General features: G+C 35.5%; 1 long non-coding RNA gene across 1 annotated transcript; it reads right to left on the reverse strand.

Moving 5' to 3' along the window:
• Positions 1-13,276: 13,276 nt before the first annotated feature.
• On the reverse strand, positions 13,277-24,011 carry LOC131381658 (uncharacterized). The gene is made up of 2 exons (XR_009210536.1): positions 23,815-24,011; positions 13,277-13,433 (listed from the first exon to the last, which is right to left on the reverse strand). It is a non-coding gene; the product is annotated as an uncharacterized LOC131381658 (long non-coding RNA).
• Positions 24,012-24,490: the final 479 nt, after the last annotated feature.

The raw sequence follows: 24,490 nt of genomic DNA on the forward strand, positions 1-24,490 counted from the left end.
ATAGTATTAATTTGCTTAATACATGTTTTATAAGTTTAGTTTCATTTCAAGGATTTCTTCAGAATTTCCAGGTATGGTTTTTACTATTTTATTAATGTTATTGACATTTTTATTATTATTTATAGTACACGTTCTTTCTTGTTTGGGAGCTTGGCTGCCCACACTTTGTAAGTAAAGAATTATCCCTACAACTTCTTGCATTTCCACTCTCCTTCTTATACTGAAAAACAACATTGACAAATTAGTGTATGATAAAAACTTTTTAGTATGTTATAACATTATAAGTAATATACGATAAAATTTTCCCAAGTGATTCCTGACTTTTAGTTACTTATTTATATGTTTTCTTTCCAGTCCAAAAATCTTTCCTGGATTTCTTTTTATTAGACTATCTAGGAACCAGGATTATTTTTAAAGGAATAATTATGACAGCTCACAAACGTAGCTTGTCTTTTAAATTCCAGTGTATTCTGCCCTTTTGTATGGCTCTTCCTGTATTTTTTCTAAAACTTTTTCATAAGTAGATATTAGATTTTGCTTTCCTGAAATTACGCATGTTTTTCAGTATCTTTTTTGACATTATTATTTTGTTATTGCATGTGTGTGTGTATGTGTGTATTTGTGTGTGTTTAATGTGTTTGATGTTTATCATATTTGCAGTGTGGTCATGTTTGGCTGAGAAGTTTGCGAGAAGTTTGTGAATAATATAGCTTAAGAATTCATAGATTTTATTGTATGATGTATTGGACAAAAATATCTTCTCAGATGTAGAGAAAGGAGACTGGGGAAAGAGAGTGATCAAATCGTTAATCACCAAGATAATTAAAATGGAAGTAGTCCTGGAAGGTACCTGCTGTGGCCTTTCCTGAAAGTATCTTCGTTCAGATATGTTTAATGCCTAAGTCCTAAAGGAGATCAGCTTAATTATCTCTAGTACATATTTTAAGTGTTAGAAATTTTACTTGAAAAAAAAGACCTTTGGAATTTAACTAAATATGATAGTATTTATGAGCAATTATCATGAATCTTAGAATTGTCACCAAGAGTTAAAATTATTATGTCATTTCTGAGTAAATTTTATAATTGTTGCAGAAGGTCATCCAGTAGAGTTTAGTTAAAATCATTTGTCTTAGCAATAAATGTGAAATATTTCTACTTGCTACTAAGCAAAATATAGAAATAGAAACGAGCTTTCATTTAAATCATTTATATATATATATATAGACAGATTTTTGAATTGAACTTTTGTCTATGGTTCTCGTGAACAATAGCTTTGGCATAATTTACAGTAATCATTCTAAAATTTAAAAATTTCCAGCAAATGTAAGAAAAATAAAAAGATGACAAATCCAAAATTCTTATTCCAAATTTTGTGACAATAGCCATGCCCTCTCTGAGGGTCCTTGAATCTCTGATTTGAGTGACCTAGAGGTTGACACATTTTAACAGTGAAATAGGTTAGCTTTAGTTATTCATTTGATAATAAAAGCCATAGGAGTAGCCACAAGACATCAGGAAGAATGATCATATATACATTAGTGTCCCTGCTAGAGTTCATACTCCTCACAATTTTTTAGTTTTTTCCAAACCCAGTCCCTTAACCATGGCCAACCCATATCTAGCCAAATATCCTGTAGTTAAAAGTCAGCACTGCCCTGGACACAGATATAATATTTTTGTTTGAAGAATGAATAAAGACTAGAGCTGCCTGCGGACTCAGATAAGATGACTAGCAGTTCCAATTTGACTAGAACAGAAGGTATAACAACACACTGGACTTTTGGTGAACAAAATTGGTACAGTCTTGAGCAAAAAGGGAAAGCTGGTCTTCCTAGGAGTATTGGTGTAGGAATTAATACCACTGCCATAACTTAAGTACATATGTTATTGGTCGGTTTGGTAGACAGAATAATAACTCCATAAAGATACCTACCTCCTAATTTCAAGGGCATTCGAAGTGTAACTTTAAATGACAACAGCGACTTTGTGGATGAGATTAAGATTCTTGAGAGAGGTAAAATATTTTCGATTTTTGAGGTGGTGCAATATAATCACAAGCGCTTTTATAAAAGAGAAGTAGAATTGTCAGAAGTAGAAAGCTGTTGTGATTATGAAAGCAGGGGGAGATTTGAAGATGCAAAGCCTCTGGCTTTGAAGATGAAGAAAGATCGGATGACCTAGGAAATCAAAGTGGCCTCCAGATGCTGGAAAAGAAAAGAAATGGATTGTGTCCTGGAGACTCCAGAAGAGACTAGCCCTGAAATCATAATGAATTTAGCCTACAGAGATTAATTCTGGACTTCCCACCTCCAGCATTGTATAGTAATAAAATTTTGCTGCCTTAAGCCATTCAGTTTGTGATGATTTGTTAGAGCAGCAATAAGAAACTAAATAAAGTCCAGTTCACTGAGGTTTGTTGTTATTTCTTGGAAAATTTAAATGCTTTTGAAAAATCATTGTGTTTCCTTTTATCCATATGATTAAAAACATATATTAGCTATTAACTACTAATATCTTACTTTTGCAAATAATTAAATGCGTGATAATGTCTGCTTGGTTAAAATGTAATTTCTAACATCCTTTTCCTGTTTTCTATAATTTTCTTTCTGACTAACCTATCAGAGACACAGGAAATATATTGTTGAGTCATCAAGAGCATGCAGCATATCGGAATGTGAGATTTGTATTTAAAACTTGATTTTAAAATTAATAGCTTAGGCAATTAACACAATGCATTTAATCAACCAGAATCAGGCCTTATGTCCAACTCTAGCTATAAGAGAGGTGAGGAATTTTGTAACTGTCCTTTTTAACCTGCAGAGGATGGACAGAGCACTGAGGCCGAGGCAGGTGGATCACGAGGTCAGGAGATCGAGACCATCCTGGCTAAAACGGTGAAACCCCGTCTCTACTAAAAATACAAAAAATTAGCCGGGCGTGGTGGCGGGCGCCTGTAGTCCCAGCTACTCGGAGAGGCTGAGGCAGGAGAATGGTGTGAACCTGGGAGGCGGAGCTTGCAGCGAGCCGAGATCGCTCCACTGCACTCCAGCCAGGGCGACAGAGCGAGACTCCGTCTCAAAAAAAAAAAGACTCAGTTGGGAACTATTGGTGTTTAGCTAGCCAAAAGAGTCTGCCAAAGGGTTGGTCCTGAAGCCCCAAGGGAAATACAAGTCTGTTAGGGGTCCCACATGTACACTAACAATGGCTCATTGGAGGGTTTGGATGGCACTAGGAATTAAGACTTGATTTTATAGACAGAATATACGGCTGGAAATCAATTGTAAGAATTTTAAAGGGCAGAAAAGATGAGTAATTCTGCAAAAAATAATGAGACTGTAAAAATGGTATGGTCAATATCATAATAAAATTTATCAATTGTTTTCAAAAGAGAAAATTGTTAACATGTTGGAAAAGTATTAATAAATGTAAAGGCATGCATGGATCTGCTCAGTTTGGACTATGTTACTTATTAGCTTTTTAATGTTGAACACATTATTTCACCTTTTTGAGTTTAATTTCCTCACATATGTTGAAATTGATGACATTAATATTTGGTTATTAAAATGAAATAAAATAAGTAGACATGTAATGCAGCTACTGATCCCTGGAAAGTCTTCTGAATAGTTTTTTCCATTCTTCATCCTATACATCCAGTTTATTTTTTCTCCTTAAAAATTATTCATTAACAAGGACTCAATAATTTTAAATTCATAAAAACCTAGTCAATGGATTACAGTTTCGTTTGTTATGAAAAAATGTGTTTTTTTTTTAACAAAACAGAGTTGTAAAGTATCGCGGATTAAACTATTAATTAGTGATATATTGAAAATGATCTTTCATCAAAGCACACTGTCAGTAGTAGTAAGCAGTATTTAGATAATCTCATATTTTTAATTGAAAGAATCAAAAAGTTTGCAGGTGTGAAAAAGTCATTTTCTTCACTGGTGGCCAGGTTCCTGGAGGAGGAACCTATAATAAAAGAAATTAAAAGAGAGAAGCATACAGATTCATTTAATATAAATTTTACATGACATGTGAGCCTCCAGAAATGCTTCCAGAGAAATAGGAGGCCCTGTATATTTCTGTGCTCAGATTTGATGTCAAGTGGTCAGTTGTGGGGAAGTATGATTGGACAAAAGATATGTTCTGATGGTAGTGAACTGGTGGTACTTAGCAGGCCTGTTTGTTCAGATGTTTGTTGACATTTGTGTGTCTTTGAGGATGACAATGTTTCTTTCTTCTGGATATAGGGAGGCCACCTGTGGAAAAAGATCTTTTGACCTGCTTCAGGGGAGAAGGGTGAGGGAAAGGGGACAGTGGACTCCCTACTTCTTCTATTTTCTTGAATGCCAGTGTGCCATATTGGGGTAGTGTGTTCTGAACCTCATCAAGTTGAAAGTCATACTTGAAGTTCATCTTCTTAGAAATTGTATTTTATTTATTCATTTGTTTATTTATTTTGTAAAGATGGGGTTTTGCCATGTTGTCCAGATTGGTCTTGAACTCCTGGGCTCAAGTGGTCCGTCCAACTTGGCCTCCCAAAGTGCTGGGATTATAGGCGTGAGTCACCATGCCAGGCTGGAAATTTTATAAGAATGTAAACATAATGCTATTGGTATACTATTTTTTAACTTAATTTTGAGTTGCCTTTGGTGTATACACTCATACTTAGAAAGTTTGAGTTAAATATAGAAGACCAATTAAAAGTTTCAAATGATTCACAAGCATGAGATTATTAACCAGCAAAATGACATTTGTGGTCAATAAAACAATGCAAGCAAATTATAAGGCACAAAAAAACAAATACAAAAGGAAGTATAAAAAAGGGATGATAATTTTTGATATAGAACCATTTAAAAATTGGCAATACTACAAGGTAGACATGATTCTTGTTGTGTACTTTACAAATGTCAGTGTTATTACCTTTTATTCACATTGAATAATGATGGATCCCTGCAGTCAGTTTCCTATAACCCTCAGGATGTGATGTATGTGATATATGAGCTAGGGTCAAATTTTATTTCATAAATCAAAAGAATGTGTCTTTCAATGACACAAATAAAATGTAAAGGTTAAGTAAGTGCTTCGTCTTCTAGACTATCAGGCTAGAGCGGTATATTTATGAAAACATCTTTAAATATTTTTCCATTTCCGTATTTTATTAAAAACAAATTTTATTTTATTTCTCTTTAAATGTCTTGTTTTAGTTTGTAGTTTTGTATGACATGTAAATAGAAAGGCAGAAACATATTTCCACCGTAATAAGGATCTTGGTTTTATTCCATAATATTTAATCACCAAAATAGAATTTTTAAAAAGTGTAAAACATTCACTTCCATAAAACACCCGGAGTCCTCGCATTTATGTTTCTAAATCATTACACACGATTCATTATGTATTAATGAAAATGTCAAACATTTAAAATGATCTCTGTTCATTTAATGAGTCATTTAAGATGCTATTTTATTTTTTTCTTTCTGTAGAAACCATTGAAAGCTAATTCACGTAAGTGTATCACACATTGTCATATTTTTATAGTATTGCATGTGGAATGACTGTACTACTAAGTCAAGTTTAAATAGTCATAGTATAGTTTAACCAGAAATCAGCAACCAACAACATTGTCACTCAGGGAAACAAAACAAACAAAAATCATGCTTCCAGGGCACGTCTATTCCTTTTTTATTTTTGTTCCTCTATTTATGACAACCTCCTCTTCCCTTAAAGACTTTGCTTATGCCCCACTCCCACCCCCTCACTGTATCACTCATCTTATTTCTGTTTCTGGATTTTCCTACTCTTCCTCTCTCCTTCAAACCATATTTTTCAGCTTGGAACTATCTATATATTTATTTAGTAATTTACACTGACTTATGCATGTTCTTGGTACTCATTTCTATCCATACACAGATTTTGACCTTTTACACTGACCACTGAGATATTGTTTCTCAAACTACTTGATCATAATAATAATAATACATAGTGAACAGGAATCCCTATAAATTCAAAACTTGTCATCAAAAATACAGAATTCTCTAAAAATCACTGGCTTTACTTTTCAAATTTATGGTAAAGTTTTTATTTCACTCTGTGATATGTTGACTACATGAAGCAAAATTCTAAATTGCTTAGCTGATATTGTGAAATGCACATTTTCTTAAACCAGGACAGGCACAGTGGTTCACTCTTGTACTCCCAACACTGGGAGACCAAGGAGGGCAGATGGCTTGAGGCCAGGAGTTTGAAAGCGGCTTGAGCAACATGATGACACCCCAGCTCTACATGTCTATAGTCCCAGCACTCAGGAGGTTGAGGAGGGAGGGTAACCTAAACCCAGGGAGGCCGAGGCTTCAGTGAGCTGTGATCACACCGCTGCACTTCAGCCTGGGTGACAGAGAGGAGACCCTGACTCAAAAAAAAAAAAAAAAAAAAAAAAAGAAATCTAAAATCCAGATAATTTTTTTGATCTGGAAACACAAAAACAGATGAATTGGTATGAAGTATCTGTAGTGTTCTTTTTCTCTGTTTACATGAATATTGGTGTTTTATTGCATATATATGATGTGTTTGTTTAGCTATATAATACACTAGACTACACAGTATATGCATCAAATTAGATTTAAGAAATCCAAACATTTAATTTGAAACACATTTGCCTGCATGGATTTCTATGTAACATGGACCAGAACCAGCTAAATTGCATAATAATACTTTCCTTGTATTTGCAAGTATAATTATGGCTTTCGGGTTTCTTCTGGTTAATTAGCTCATATGTGGAGGTCAGAGTGAGGGCTAGGTTCTATTTGGAGAAGAAATGATCTACATCTTACAAATGTATTATGAGTGCAGGTGTTAACTCTTCTTTGCAAATGTGGAGACTGAGAAAAGGAAAGATGAGATAGCTTGCCTAAGATCATATTACCAGGTCACCACTGAATCACAGCAAAGCACCTTCCTCAATGATTATATTATTGCTTTTCTCTCTCTCATCTGTAATTCCTGTAGTGTTCTTCTCTGAGATAGGATTCTTAGTCTCAGAAATGAATGTAAGCCGCAATATTACTAGGTGACAATAGTTAGAAAACATCAATATTTTATCTGCAGCTTTCAGTTGCCTGTAATATGGCATTATGGCAAGCCCCAAGGAAGAGAGACATATATTTTTAAATGTGGTTCTATTGTTGATACTTACGGAAGATCAGCATGAGCTCAAAATCTGATTCTTGTGTTTAGTGAAAATCAAGGTTGGGTGAATTTAGGGTGCTACTATTTCTGGGAAAAAGTAATTGTGTGATTAATTGATTCATTATGGTTAAATAGTCTTGTCTTTTTATGTCCATGCTAGTTTATACTTTAAGATTTCTATACGGAAGTATTTTCAAGAAATTGAAGCACTATTGAGTTAAAGGCAATAAAAATGTCACAACAGTTCAAATCAGTGGTAAATACAAGTCATGGAGAAAATTATTATTACATGATTCATCCTAATTTAAGAATTAAAGGTATTCTTTTGCTGACAATATCACCTGTGCTTTTTCAAGTATATTTCACTTAAATGAAAGAGTGAAAAACATAAAATACCACATGTAAGCAACCTGCCAAATACTCATGCATTGTGGGTACTGAGGTCCCGTAAGAAATGGAAATTTTTAAATCAGCAAATAGCTCACATAGATACTTTTATCTATATAGTTTATTGCAGTATTTTACATTAGTAAATTTTTAAATTACACTTTATTGTCCTGTAATACAAATACGACTAAATGACAGGTTGTCTTTTATGTTTCAAATATAACTGAATATAATCATATCAAATAATTTAACATGGTCCTTTAAAACTACATATAAATATGTTTTACATTTTTATCTTAGTCCATTTAGGCTGATATCAAAAAAGTGCCCCAAACTGCATAGGTAATAAACAACAGAAATTGTTTCTTACAATTCTGAAGGTTGGAAAGTCCAAGATCAGGGCACCAGCAGATTCACTGGTGAGAGCCTGCTTCCTGGTTCATAAAATGTGATCCTTTCACTGTGTTTTCATATTGTGGACATGGCAGAAAGCTCCCTTGGGTCTTTCTTATAAGAGCATTCATTCCATTCATGAGGGCAAAGCCCTCACATCCTAATCACCAACAAAAATGTCCAAATTCCTAATACCATCACTCTGAGCATTAGGATTTCAACATAGGAATGTTGGGAGGACACAAACATTCAGACCATAGCCATCATTATACACAAAAATAATATACCCCTCAAAATTTCATGTTTATAAACTGACATTTATTCTGAAGGGAAAAAGTATTTGTTTACAAAGAGTTTTATAATTACTTATGTTACTGCAATTTATTAAATGAACTCGGTTTGTAAATAACCTTAGGATACATGAAAAATGAAGCATTATCAGAAGATAATATACAGTCATGAATTGCTTAACAACATGGATACATTTTGATAAATGCATCATTAGGCAATTTTGTCACTGTGCAAACATCGTAGCATGTACTTTCACATACACAACACAAACCTCTATTGTATAGCATACAACCCACCTAGGCTGGATGGTACAGCTTATGAATCCTAGGCTACAAACCTGTACAGCAAGTTACTGTACTGAATACTGTAGGTGGCTGTAACACAATGATAAGTATTTGAGCATCTAAACATAGAAAATCTACAGGCAAATATGGTATAAAAGACAAAAAAATTGTACACCTGCATAGGATAATTCCACTATAATCTTACGGGACCACCATCATATATATGGCTCATTGTTGACTGAAACATATTTATGTGGCACATGAATAACTACTTTTCTGAGAAGCACACATTCTAGTTTAGGTTGTATTCAATAATAAAACTGTTTTATTTCTTTACTACCTTTGCAGAAGAGTTTTCTCGATTCTTCTACCCTTTATTGCATATATGTAAAGCCTATGAATGCATTTGAAGAGAAACTTTATTGAAATTTTATATTGGATTCCAGGCTGTGCTGGTTGGAAGTGTAGTTCTGTCAACTGAATTTCGAGGCAAGTCACGATTAATAGAGCATTTGCATCTGGGTTTTTGTACTAGGTAGGGGAGTGAGAATGGACAGTAGAAATGTCTCCATTTACTGCAACCTATTGAGTAACCGCATCAGCCAGAATCATTTATTTGAGGCAAAATGTCACATTAATTACCTTCTTGTGAAATCTGGGGCTTTGGCTAGCCACTGCCTTAGGATACGCCAGAATTTTAAGTAGAGAAATTCCCACCCCAGACGGTAGGAAAATGCCAAAATCAAAGATCAGGTAAAGCTATGAGTACAGTGGGAAAACAAAGTAAATAAAACCAGAGCAAGGGCCCAAGATTTGGTAAATTAGAAGAAACAGGAGATGTACAACAACTAAATGTGAATATCAAGATATAAAAGCCAAGGGAATAAGTGCAGAAGCTAGCAGATCAAGAGCAAGTCTAAAAAATTAAAAAATAATACCTAAAAGGGGTTATTTTTGTCAATGTTCAAATGAAAAAAAAGTGTATATACCCAAGGTGTGTAGGTAGTTATTTATAGAAAGAATTAAGTCAATATTTATTAGTAACTTGAAGAATTTGGAGTAGAGCATTAAAATATCTTATTCAAAGTTAAATTAAATGCATTAAAATTACAGACTATTTTTGTAATTGAAAAATACTTTGGAATCTAAATTAACTATGGGGACTGAGCTCACATAAAGAACAGAATGAACAATGTTAACATAGTGTGATGTACAGTTTGAATGCTATTGTATAAAAGGTGAATACTACCTTAATGCAAATTGTTGATGCATTCCAGATTCTGTACTCTGTTATATATCAGATATACAAAACAATACTCTCTATATTAAAAATACAAATTCAGGAAAGAAAAGGTAATAAGCAGTGAAGAGATGACAAGTTCCTTAAAGTGGTTAATTACATCAAATTGGTAGATCAGAAGAATGCCACAATCTGATAACAGTTGACCCTTGAACAATGTGGGGGTTAGAGGTATCAATCCCCCCAACAGGTCAAAAATATGTGTGTAGATTTTTACTCCCTCAAAACTTAAATATTAATTATAGCCTACTGTTAGTTGTCCAGAAGCCTTGATGATAACATGTCAATTAGTACATACTTTGTATGTGATATGTATTATATACTGTATCCTTACAATAAAGCTAGCTGGGGAGAATGATATTAAGACTATCATAAGAAAGAGAAAATATATTTACGATTCAATGAGTGGAATTGGATCACCATAAAGGTCTTAATCCTCATCGTTTTCATTTTAAGTAGACTGACGAGGAGGAGGGAGAAGAGGGGTTGGTCTTGCTGTCTTAGAGGTGGCGGTGGCAGAGGCAGAAGAAAATCCACTTATGAGTGGGCCCTTGCAGTTCAAACGTGTTGTTCAAGGGGCAGCTATAGACATAATACACAGAAATATATTGAATACAACATTACCTAATTCAAAGTGCTCAAAGAGTGTACATTAAAAACACACAAACACAAACCTCTAAAACTTTTATGTAAAGAACCATTAGCTAGTCAAAAGATAAGTTAAAATCTTGACTGATTGTGGGGGATCAGTCAGAGTGGTGGGAAAAAGCATGGGGAAAGGACGCAAACCTTCTGAAAGGTCGGAAATTTCTTCAGAGCCCCCGGGGGAGAATAGCTGAAGGCAGCTGTTACAATATTTTTATATATACTGTTGCTGTTGAGCTGATAACTGTTTTCCCATAATGAAATCCTAACTTGAAAATCCCCTAGAACTTGGAAATCCCCTGCAGGCACAAATTACTTACTGCACAGTCACTTCACTTTAGTTTACTAGGATTCCCTCGCGATCCGCTGCAGAGTTCCTCACACTGGGCACCACCTGCGGGGTCTGTCCCGCAGACCTTGGCTGACGGATGAAATGAGTACTCAGACACAGGTATGCAGTGTAAGAGCAGCTAGGTGACTGCCCTGCTCTACTGGCCAGAGAGCAGCACTGAGAAGCTGGAGCTGCTTGCTTTCATTCAGTGCAGGCACAATGCCAAAAACCAGGAGCCAACACAACCTGTAGGTAGTTGACCTTTATTGTTCCCTTTCAGGGAATGTCATGCGGCCGATGACCAAAGGTCAGTTCGGGGGTCAAGATAAGTAAACAAGCCTGTTTAAGATAAATTCCCCCACACTCTTTTGTACCTACTCCTTGCCCTCTGCCTCAGGGTTATAGAACAACTGCCTACAGCTATTCTACCCCAGGGCTCTGCAGAACCTTCTGACCATTCAGAAGGTTTGCGTCCTTTCCCTGTAGTTTTTCCCACCACTCTGACCGATCCCCTACAATTGATTTCTCTGCATGAGTATCTGTGATGCATTATTAGCAGGAAAAAACTATGTTAGAGGATAATTTTATTCCATGATGTGTGCTCTAACTTTGTGGCACATATGTGTCTGAATATTTATCTTCCTGCTTGTAAATGTGTGTGTGTGTGTGTGTGTGTGTGTGTATACACTTATGTATATACACATATATATGAATATAAACGTGATTTTATCTTACTTGCAGATGTAGAAATTAATTTCTAAATTGATCAAATGCATAGAAAGATGAAACATGTTCTAGTTTGAAATAGACACGGTTTTGATTTTTTGTTGTTCTTCACTTCCCTGCAGAGAATTTTTTAAATAGTTTCTAAGGAAGATAATAATGCAGTATCCCTGAGTGACTGTCTCATCTTGAGACAGCACAAATTATAGTTTCTAAATCACAATGAATTTGAATTAAATTTTGGCACAGTAATAAGGTTACACCATTTCATGCTTTGTCCTTGCTTCAATCTTTGTTTTGAAAAGAAAGTGTAAGATTGCTAACAGCTGATATTATCAAAGCAGATAATGGTAATACAGACATCTTTTCTGAGAGATTTTGACAGAATGCGTACCATGGAAACAATCTCTCAGCAGCAAAATTGTTCAAATTGGGAAATAATGCCCAGGTCTACTTATCCTTTTTACTTACACTTTTGTGATTTTCTTTAAGCTACTCTAATTTCCCTATTAAGAAAACTCCAAGGATAAAAATATAGACTGCATTAATACTGTGTTCTATTTGAATTAGAAAATCAGAGCAGAGAATCATGGCTTGAATGTTCCCTCAGATATAATCAAAAGTAGCACATTCATTGTAGATAGGAGAAAACCAAGATTCAAGATGCCAATGTGCATTGCCCAGGGCCATTTAGCTACTGACTGGCAGAACATCCAGGGAAATAGAATTATCCTTATTCTTTGTCAGGGGCTATCTTACTTAACTGTTAACAAATGTAGAATATAAATTGAAGAACTCATCAGCATTATTAGGAATGAAATATACTTTACACAATATTTATTTATTTATTTATTTATTTATTTATTTATTTATTTATGAGATGGAGTCTCACTCTGATGCCCAGGCTGGAGTGCAGTGGTGCGATCTCCACTCACTGCAAACTCCACCTCCGGGTTCAAGTGATTTTCCTGCCTTAGCCTCCTGAGTATTTGGGATTACAGGCACACACCGCCATGCCCAGCTTATTTATTGTATTTTTAGTAGAGACGGGGTTTTGCCATGTTGGCCAGGCTGTTCTCGAACTCCTGACCTCAGGTGATTCACCCACTTCAGCCTCCCAAAGTGCTGGGATTGCAGGCATGAGCCACTGCGCCCCAGCCTGGTTTTAAGAAAAATTTGATTCTAGAAAATACTTTCCTTATAAATCCTTTCTACTAGTATTATGTGTGAAACTCACATTGATTAAGAGTATATAGAATTTAAACATTATAGTAAATAATGTTTCATTAAATAAGCCCTCAATGAAAAGCCCTCATTAAACATCACACAATATATTTTCTTATTTTAAAACCATCCAGAAAATGATTACATATGAGAAATTGCTTACAATTGCAAAAGAGTCTTATTTCAAATTATACCATGAAAACCAAAAACTTTGAGTAATGATATTTTATTTGTACAAATTTAAAGGGTACAAGTGCAATTTTTTTAGATGGTATATTGTATAGTGGTAAAGACTGGGGTTTTAGTGTATCCATCACTTAAATAATGTACATTGTACCCATTAAGTGATTTCTCATTTTCTACTGCCCTCTCATACCCCTACCTTTCCAAGTATTCACTATCTAATTTTTCATTCTCTATGTCCATGTGTATACATGAATAATGATTTATGAACAATTATTAAAAATATAAATGCTTCCTCTATTCTATAAGTAGATATATCATCCACATAAATGTATTTGATTTTAATTTATTTCATTTTGTTTGCATAGCATGTATTTTCTTATATGAGCAGCTGCAATCTGTTCAAAGATAAAAAAAAATCCAGAATGCTCCTTTAGTTGTGCAATTCTGAACAATTAGTTCCAGTGTTGCCTCTGGCACTTTGGATCTAAAAATATAAAGAAAGACAGCAAAAGAAAATATGCTTTAGTTAGTTTAAAACCAGAATGCTTCCATACATTTATAATAGCCATGTCTTTGGGAAATTATAATATAGTCTATCGAGTCAACACATTAGTATTGCAGCCAATACATTCGTATTTCCGTGTACTTTTGCTTAGTCATTCTTTCAACAAGTGTTTAATGAAGACATTTTATGTACTAGGTTCTATGTACATTGGTGGAATGATGGTGAACCAAACCACACAAGATTCTTAACAACCTAAAGCTTCATTCTAATGAAATAGACATTAACCAATCAAATAATCACAAAAACATGCAAGTACATATAAAAATGTCATAGCTCTGATGAAACAGTACATGATGTCGCCTTGAAAGGGTGCAAGAGGAGGACTTTATCCTTTCAAACAGGTCAAGGAAATCTCCCCGGAAAATGTGAAATTTAACTTAATATTAGAAAGAAGATTAAAATTTAACAAAGTAGAAGGATGTGTGAGGAGGCAGAGTCAATAATGTCCCAGGACATGGAGATAATGAAAGTAATTTTGGACAGAAGTGTCACATCTGCAGTAAAAGGACAGAATAGCTGATGTCTGGAGAGAATGAGAAGGGCATTGTAAGGCAAAGCTAGAGAGGCCTATGAGGGCAGACCTTCTATGCTCTGTTGATTAGCTTAAGAGAAATGGGACTCCAGATCTCTTATTTTATATTAATCAAGACAATAAAAATATTCAATATAAAATAATTTCCCCCAATAATGTAAAAAAAAAAAGAGAAATGGGAATACATTGATTTGTTTTTAATTTTATTTTTAAACATACAGAGTAACATAAATAAGAGCTGAACTTCGTAAAAATATTGCTGAATGCAGAATAAATAAAACGGTTTGAACGGGGCCAAAGTTAATTATATGTCTAGATCTTAGAGTGAAAATGTAGTTTTGCTTGTGAAAATAGACGATTTTAAACAAAATTTAAGAGAAAAATAATTGACAAGATGTGATGATGGATTGGATCATGAAGTCTGCAGGAATGTGATAGCATGGTTTCCTGCTTGGATAATTGGGTGGAATCAGCTGTTATTTACTGGGATAGGCAATGTCAGAAAATAATCACTTTTGAGGGTAGAAATATCATAAGTTCATTCGGTTTTGTTGGGTCTAATCTACCCCTGCCAGGAGTGATTCAAGTAGCCATCTTTGTTATAGATCTGGAGCTGAGTAATTATTTATTTATTTATTTATTTTTTTTTTGAGATGGAGTCTCACTCTGTCGCCCAGGCTGGAGTGCAATGGCGCCATCTCGGCTCACTGCAGGCCCTGCCTCTGGGGTTCATGCCATTCCCCTGCCTCAGCCTCCCGAGTAGCTGGGACTACAGGCACCCACCACTGTGCCCCGCTAATTTTTTGTATTTTTAGTAGAGACGGGGTTTCACCATGTTAGCTATGATGGTCTCGATCTCCTGATCTTGTGATTTGCCCGCCTTGGCCTCCCAAAGTGCTGAGATTACAGGTGTGAGCCACCGTGCCTGGCCAAGAGTATTTTAAATGAAAGTTATATATAGAAGCTGTTTGGGCTAGAGGTAACTGTTTTGAAAGAAGTAACTTTGGCTGACAATTTAGAACTGTTATTAAAATCGTGTTCATCTCAAGCTAATTTAATGCTATCACATCCTAAAATCCACTCACAAATATGACTTTTATGCAAATGAGTAAAACCTTCTTTATTCTGAAATTAGCGCTGATCTTCAATTTACTACTTATGGACATACTGAAATTTGAACTACAGTCTAATTGCAACAAATAGCATAATCTGAATAGAAATTTTTCTTTACATATGGATTCAAATATATGCCAAAATAGAGTTCATCATGCAAGACAAGTACATTTGACTGATTTGCCTGAGTAGTGAAGACTCTGGTATCAAAAGCACTAAAATGTATTTTAATTACTCTTGATAGATTGTTGAAGACATTGTTGCTTATATTCTAGATTTCTGAAACTATCAGTAGTGTAATTTGGGATGTTTCTTATTTATCGTGCTGTGGGAATCACCTTATATGTAAACTTTATGAAAAAGGCTTCAAATGTAATCTCTTAACTAAGGCTTCATCATTACATATGGTATCGTTTGTCCTTTCAATTTAACATAAAGAAAGAGATTATATGATAAGCACTAGGCATAACACGAATAAGACAAAAGTTCTTACCTTTGAGTCACTTACAGTCTATCAGAGTGAAACCACTATAAATTTAAAGTGCTAGAAAGTGTTACGGGAGGAACACAGGATTCAGGGTCAAGTAGCCCAGAGGAAAGGGTGGTCAATTTTACTTGGAGGTGAAGCTTAAAGTCTTGAAAGAGTAAAAAGGAAAGTGTTCTTTCTTCAGATAGGATTAAGATTAAGTACAGTTGATGGCAGAGATGCATTTTCTTAGAGACCTATGTCACATCTTCTCCTGTCTTCTAAACCACCTACAACTTTCTTTTACTGCCTTATTCCAAAATAGCTTTTTTCACTAAGAAAATGGAAGGAATGAGAGGAAAATTTCTACAAGTATTTACCATCAAGTCTATTAAATCTCACTGAATCTATGTTATTTGTCTTCCTTCTATCACAATGAATACACTGTTTGCTTTCTTATTTAAGGCCAAAATATCCACTGGTACCCTGTATCCCTTCCCTTTTTGACCATTGCTTCATGAACTGTCCTGTCTTCTCCCTCCCTCCCTCCCATCCATCTATCCATCCTTCCTTCCTTCCTTCATTCATTCCTTCCTTCCTCCCTCCCTTCCCGTGAAGCTGGCTGGTGTTCTGGGAAGTGTGGGGACTTGGAGAACTTTTCTGTCTAGCTAAAGGATTGTAAACACACCAATCAGCACTCTGTGTCTAGCTAAAGGTTTGTCAATGCACCAATCAGCACTCTGTAAAAACGGACCAGTCGGCATTCTATAAAATGGACCAATCAGCAGGACATGGGTGGGGCCAAATAAGGGAATAAAAGCTGGCCACCCGAGCCAGCCTAGGCAACCTGCTGGGGTCCCCTTCCACGCTGTGGAAGCTTTGTTCTTTCGCTCTTCACAATAAATCTTGCTGATGCTCATTCTTTGGGTCCGCTACCTTTATAAACTGTAACACTCACTGCTAAGGTCACGGCTTCACTCGTGATGTCAGCAAGACCAAGAACACACCAGAAGGAAGAAACTCTGCACACATCTGAACATCTGAAGGAACAAACTTTGGAGACACCATCTTTAAGAACTGTAATACTCACTGTGAGGGTCCGCAGCTTCATTGTTGAAGTCAGCGAGCCCAAGAACCCACCAGAAGGAATACATTCTGGACTCCCTCCCTCCCTTCCTTCCTTCTTCTTTTTTTTTTTTCTTTTTTGACAGAGTCTCACCCTGTCACCCCAGGCTGCAGTGCAATGGCGTGATCTCGGCTCACTGCAACCTCTGCGTCCCAGGTTCGAAGGGTTCTCCTGCCTCAGCCTTCTGAGTAGCTGAGATTACAGGCATGAGCTACCACGCCCAGATAAGTTTTGTATTTTTAGTAGAGACGGGTTTTCATCATTTTCTCCAGGCTGGTCTCGAACTCCTGACCTCGTGATCTGACCACCTCAGCCTCCCAAATTGCTGGAATGACAGGCATGAGCCACTTTGTCCAGATGACTGTCAAGTCTATTTGCCCTACCAGTCTGTTTTCTATTGAGTCATTTGCATCAACATAAACACTGGTTTTAGTATCTCCCACCTTGAAGAACTCTTTAGATTCCAAACTCCTACCAATTAGTATAAACTTCATTAGCTCATCACATAAAAGAAATGATTTTAATAAGTGCTGGTTTCCTTCTTTGTCCTTTGTGCACACTTGAGTAGTGATTAAATTCCCACTACTCCATTGACACAACTCGTGTCAGAATTACTAATGCATTCCAGATGACAAATCCAATGGAAAGCTTAAGACCTCCTCATCTTTCTCAACCATCAGCGTTTGACAAAAATAATTATCTGATTAAGTCTCTTGAATTTTAAAATAATTTATATATTGATGAGATTCAAATTTATGTCTCAAGTATAGATCATACTCCTTAACTCCAGAAAAGTACTTTCTCAATTACACTTCAAACTTAATGTGAACAAAAAGAAACTGTTTGTATACCCCTATCAAAACTAAACCTTCTGCAGTACACCAAACTCAGTGAAAAGGCATTTCTATTATTTCACTTGCTCAGAACAAATTTAAGGAATCATCTTTGAAACTTCATCATATCTCATATTCAATACGTTGAAAATACCATTGTTTGTTCCACTAAAATTTATCCCTGTTTTTTTTTTTTTACTACTACTCACCATTTCCACTGCAGCCATCCATGTCTGTGACACCAAGTTTTGTTCTTTATAAACATGTCACATCATATCACCCAGGTGTGTTTAGAAAAATGCAAACATTAAACTGACTCTGGAATATAGTTAGGATGTGTTTGTGTTTTAGTCATTTTGGAAGGCATAACAGAATACCATAAACTAGATAGTTTAAACAATAATTTTTTTTTTTCTCGCGAGTTCTGGTTGCTGGGAATTCCAAGATAAAAGTGGTGGTAGATCCGCTGTCTGCTGAAGGCAATCTTCCTGATTTGCAGATAGCCATTATCTTGCGTTGTCCTCACATCATGGCTCTGTGTGTGTGTGTGTGTCCACTTTGCATTGCTATAAAAATACCTGAGCCTGGGCAGTGTATAAAGAAAATAGATTTATTTTGCTTATGGTTCTGACAACTGTACAAGAAATATGGTGCCAGCATCTCCTGCTGGTGAGGCCTCAGGAAGTATATAATCATGGCAGAAAACAAAGGTGGAGCAGACATGCTTTTAATATCCAAGATTCAATGGCAGTAAAAGCGTTGTGTAGAAATTCCCATTCCATACTACTCAGTCATAAAAAAATAATGAAAGAATGTCTTTTGCAGCAAGGGATGGAGTTGGAGGCCATAATTCTAAGTGAAATAACTCAGGAATAAAACCGAATACTATATGTTTTCACCCACAACCTATGGGTAGGCAATGGCATACATTCAAAGTGGCATAATGTACATTGGAAACTCAGAAGTAGGGAGGATTGGGGGAGATTAGGGAAAAAAACTATATATTGGGTGCCATGTATACTACTTGGGTGACAGGTGCACTGAAATCTCAGACTTTACCACTATACAATTCATCCATGTCAGCAAAGTCCACTTGACCCTCAAAACTATTGTAATAAAAATATGTATCAAAAAAGGAAAATAAAATAATGATAATGAAAAAGGAGAAATTACATTTTCAAAAGGTGGAAATTGGCCTAAAGAAAGGGACAACAGACCCCATGCAAGTCTAAAACTCAGCAGGGCAGACATTACATATTAAAGCTCCAAAATAATCTCCCTTGACTACATGCCCCATATACTGGTGTAACGAGTGGGCTTCCAAAGAATCGGGCAGTCCCATTGTTATAGCTTTGCTGAGTACAGCTCAAATGACTGCTCTCATGGTTTGGGTTTGAATGCCTATGGCTTTTTCAGGCTGAAGGAGCATACTGATGGTGTTTCTACTATTCTGGGGTCTGGAGGTTGGTGGTCCCCTTCCCATAGGTCCACTAGGCAGTGCCCTGCTGCGGACTTTGTATGAGGGCTCTAACTCCATATTTCCCCTTGGCATTGATGTAGCAGAATATCTCTGTGGGGGCTCCCCTGCCTAAGCACCCAGGCTTTCCCATACATCCTCTGAAATCTAGCTGAGAGCTGCAAAGCCTCCTTTATTCTTGCATTCTGCGGTGCCTGCAGGATCTATACTACATGGAAACCGTCAAGATTTATGCCCTCCAAAACAGTGGCCTGAGTTATACCTAGGGACTTTTGAGCTAAGGATGGAGGCAGAGTGGTGGGTGGGATCTGGGAAGCAGTGTTCTGAGGCAGCACAGGGCAGTGGCATTCCAGACCTGGCACCTGAAGTCAGTCTGTTCTTTTAGATCTCTGGGCCTTTGATGAGAGGGATGGCCTCAAATATTCCTAAAATACCTTTGAGTCCTTTTTCTCATTGTCTTGAATATTAGCACTTGGCTGCCTTTTAGTTAAGCTAATCTCTTTAGAAAGTAGTGGCTCCATAGGCTGTTTGGATTCTTCTCCTGAAAATGCTCTTTCCTTCTCAACCACATGGCCACCTGTAAATTTTCCAAATTTTTATGCTTTGCTTTTCTTTCAATTACAAGTTTCAATTTTAAGTCATTTTTTGCTCCCATATCTGTTCATAGACTGTGAGAAGCAGCCAGACCATTTTTTATCACTTTGCTGCTTAGAATTTTCTTCCACTAGATACTCTAAGTCATCACTGTTAAGTTCAGGCTTCCAAGAAGTCATCAAGTATGTATACAATACAGCCAAGTTCTTTGCTAAGGTGTAACAGAGTGACCTTTACTCTATTTCCAAAAAAAAAAAAAAAAAAAAAATGTTTCTATCTGAGACTTCATCATTCTTTACTTCATTATCAATATTTCTATCAGCATTTTTGTTACAATTACTTAACCATTCTCTAAGAAGTCACAACTTTCCTTTATCTTTCTGCTTTCTTCTGAGCCATCCAAACTTCTCCAACCTCTGTCCATTAGCTAGGTCCAAAGCCACTTCCACAATTTTAGGCACCCCACTCCTGGTACCAACTGCTTGTATTTGTAGTAGTCTGTTTTGCATTGCTATAAAGAAACACCTGAGATGGGGTAATTTACAAAGAAAACAAGTTTTTTTGCTCATGATTCTTACAACCGTAAAAGAAGCATGGTGCCCACGTCGGTTTCTGATGAGGCCTCAGGGAGCTTACAATCATGGAAGAAGGCAAACAGGGAGCAGGTGTGTCAGATGGAAAGTGAGGGATCAAGAGAGGGGGAGAAAGTGCCAAGCTCTTTTTAACAATCAGATCTTATGTAAACAAATAGAGGGAGAACTTCCTTATTACCATGGGGAGGGCAGGAAGCCAGTCCTAAGAAATCTGTTGCTGTAATCCAAACACTTCCCACTATGCCCGTCCTCTAACATTGGTGGGCTCAAATTCCAACATGAAACTAAGAAGGGCAAATATGTAAACTAGGTCTCTCTTTCTCTCTCTCTCTCTCTCCCTGTGTGTGTGTGTGTGTGTGTGTGTGTGTGTGTGCGAAAGAAAGAGAGAGAACACAGGGCATGCAGGTTCTTTCATTTCTTTCCTTATTCCATTATGGGCCCTTATTCGATTATGAGGGCTCAACTTTAATGACATAATTACCTCTCAAAGATCCCATCTCCAACTTCAAGTTCCATTACATTGGGGATTAGGCTTTAATATGTGAATTGTGAGGGGATATAAGTATTCCATCTATAGCAGTTTGTATAGGAAAAAAATGGCTAATTATTGTTTTTCCCCCAGTGAACTATTGCAATTTCTTTACATTCTTCTGTAAAATCTCAAGGTTCTATTTTATTCAGTATTTTCCGATATAAATAAATGATTATATGAGCCTATCATGTGTTTGGCATCACATCAAGTAATAGGTATACAAAATGAATGAAAAAGACAAGATATCATTGACTACAGAGAACACTCATCATGTAATTTCTACATAGAAAAACAAGTGCTGTGATTGGAGGGCATAGTTTTAAACTATACTTAACAGAGGAATTCCAGATGCTCTTTATTCTAGACTGCAGATTTAATCATCAAGTAAACTAAATACTTGTCTAAGCACCAACAAGGCAAGGATATCAGCTAAACAAATAAATCTATTAAATTTTTATATTCCTAAAAATGTCTCCAGGAACTTTTAAAACTGCCTCTGTTTCCTTGCTTCTTCAAGTGTTACAAAGCACAAAAGTCTTTAGCCACATTTTTCCAAGAGTAATTCTACCTTCTTAATTTTATTAGCATATATGCGGTACTAGAGCCTTTTGTTTAATGCTTGTGACTACATTTACCTAAAAACAGAAAAGAGTATTATTGAATTCTGATGGGTAGAGCCATATGCCATTTCAAAATTCTGCTGCACCAACCAATTAAATTTATATGTGGTAGACCATAAAAAGTTAGAAGTAAACGTGTTATTATTCCAGTTCCTACTTACCCCTACTCTAATGGCTTATTTGACCTTGCCAGGGGCTTTAATGGGGACTTTAGAGTGAGATAACCAGGAGCTTCATAGGCAGAGGAGTAATTTTTTTTTTTTTGCTGAGGTTGTGGTTATCCTTTTTGTATTTTGTCAAAGAACATTTTTAAATTCAAATATAGAATCCTGGAACAAATATGTAATGTTCCTACTGTGCAAAAAGGGGTAAAATAATGATGACCCAAAAGTGAAGTTAAAAAGAGATCACGCTACACAATGGAGAGTCTATTTTGCATTGATGTTAGTAACACAAGAAGTGAGGTGGAAGTAGAAGAAAAGAGAGACTGACATGGCAGAAATAGAATCTTCAAAGAGCAAAAAAGAAAAAAAAATGTGGGGGAAAAGACAGCAAAGGATATAGAGAACTTACATAAATTTTCTTAGTGAGTACAACAAAGTTTTAATAGAATTAGTAATTCTTACACATTGGTTTGTTTCAGAGGGAGGCATTGCAGAGAGAGCCCTTTCAAAGCACACAGGAAGTGGCTGAAGTCAATAAAGAAACAGAAGAACAATTCGAATGAAGATGGATCAAAAAGAAGACAGACATTTCTAAAAAGCCATCTTTAAATACACCATTTTACAAGCTCCCTAGTAAATAGCTTGAGACAAAATTGGATGACTACATATTTAGCATGTTATCATGATGTTTTGAAAATATGTATGTGTACATATATATGTAATATGTATACACAAAATGTATAACATTTCATATGACAATAAATATAAATGTAAATATAAATTTGACTTAAGAAGGGAATATATGTTGATAGAATTGAAGTAAGCTTAGATCATCACCTTAAATGTTACTGTGTTTGTTGCCATAGAATAAACACTTAAAGAGAAGTAACAACTTTGTTTTAAGTTTGGAGCATATTTTTGGCCCTGGGATTATTGATTAGAGAGATTAATATGTATTTTCCTTATTTCGTCTGTAAAAGTTAAGTTATTTTTAAACAGTTATTTGATTTACACATAATGTCAGGCTGGCACCTGGAACAATAAATGTGGAGTTTTATTGTAAACTTGATCCAAGTATTTGAAACTCAATAATTTTTACAGTGCTAACTGATATATTACATGGTTCTAAGAACTTAGAAGAAAGAAATAATAACAAGATGATATCAAATTAAATATTACAAATTCCCACTATTCCCTTTTTGGGGTAATTGAATAGTTGCTGAGTTTATACAAAAAAAGTTGAATTTAGATGAGATTGGAAATTATGCTATTAAGTTGACTTTATGTAGAACTAACACACACTTTAGGGGAAAATTTTCTTTCAGTTGGATTTGAAGAAATCCTTTAACTTCTTAAATTATACATTTGGAACATTTACTTAAATAGTCATAAAATTCTATGAACCTTAAAGGCTCCTACCTTTGCTCCCCATTATCTTCCACTCTGAAATGTAATGTGTAATCATTTCACTGTGAGCCTCTGATAAACTCACCACATGGGAAAAGAGTAAATGTTTTCCAATCATATCTATAAAAAACATGACTATGGCTTTTGGTGATCAGAAGTAAGCATACATCTCTTATGTGTTGGAAAATAAGCTTGTCCTTGCCATAACCTATAGATATATATTTTTTCCTGCTAACATGGTTTCACAGCAGAACCAAAAGTTCACAATCATACACATGCTGTTCAGCTTGATAGTTTTAAGACTTGAGATAATTTTGTTTGATGGTTATATGTCTAGAGAGAGAACAAACTGAGTGGACATAATCAATCTTTTTATTTTGAGAATGTCATAACAATCGCTAACGAGAAATATGTAATAAAGCCTATGCTCTCTTATGTGGCTTACATGAAATGCTAAATTCAATGGCATTTAAATATGGCCAAAGAAAGTTATAGTTTTAAATGTTTTAGATGAATCAGTATGTTAAACAATTGGTTATGTGACAGTTTACAGCACCAAAATCAGATGCTATAAGATGCTATTCTGAGAATCTTTATTGAATATAAAGATTCAATAAAGGTAATGCTTTCTAAATTTAACCACAGAATATTTTATTCATAATGCAACTTGCAAGATGGATATTCCTTGAAATATAATTTGAGAAACTCTAGTCAGCTGTTTCAAACTTAATTATTTTCTTCAAATTTTCCATTTCTAGCACTCCTCAGTTAACAGTAAACAACACGTGATTAAATAGAAACTCACTAAAATTTTTATCAGAATTTCAGCAAAATTGTTTATACTTGCATCAGTTTGTTTCACTCATCTCCTATGTGAAAAAATGCCTCCAACTATTCAGTGAGTTCCATTGACTCTTGTCTTCTAAGAATTCTCTTCCATCTCAGTTCTTTCTACGTCTTCAGTTTCTCCAATCTTACTTATTGTCCTTATTATCACTTAAACATAATTTTCTCTTTTGAAGTTCTACAGAAAGGCATTATGATATGACTCATGCTGCATCTCAAACTGAAGGGTCATCCCCAAAGACAAATTGTCAGAATTGTTGCCCTAGAAACTCTGATGTGACTCTAGAATCTTTCAGTCAGAGATCTCTGACCAAAACTAAAATATTAACATTTCAAAGGTGACTTAATAGCATAGATTTTTGCAGAAATGTTTCGAGTGCTCTATTTTGAAATTATCAGACATTTTTCTTACAAAAAGAAAGAAATGGAAAATGCTATCTAGGGACAGAGACTGAAGTCATTGAAGTTTGGGAGAAACACTTGTCCGGGTTTGTCAGAGAATAGCTATTATTCTGGCTACTAATTCACAAAAATCATTTATCCTTCTTCCTGAAACTATATCTAGATTATAGTTTCCAACTTCCTTTACATGTGGTTATGTGTTTGCATTTTGGCCACCTTAATGTGGAAGGGAATTAGGTATAACACTTCCAGCCTATTCAAAAAAGCCCCA

The sequence above is a fragment of the Hylobates moloch genome, unplaced genomic scaffold (assembly GCF_009828535.3).
Source record: "Hylobates moloch isolate HMO894 unplaced genomic scaffold, HMol_V3 SCAFFOLD_17, whole genome shotgun sequence".
Lineage (NCBI taxonomy): Eukaryota > Metazoa > Chordata > Mammalia > Primates > Hylobatidae > Hylobates > Hylobates moloch.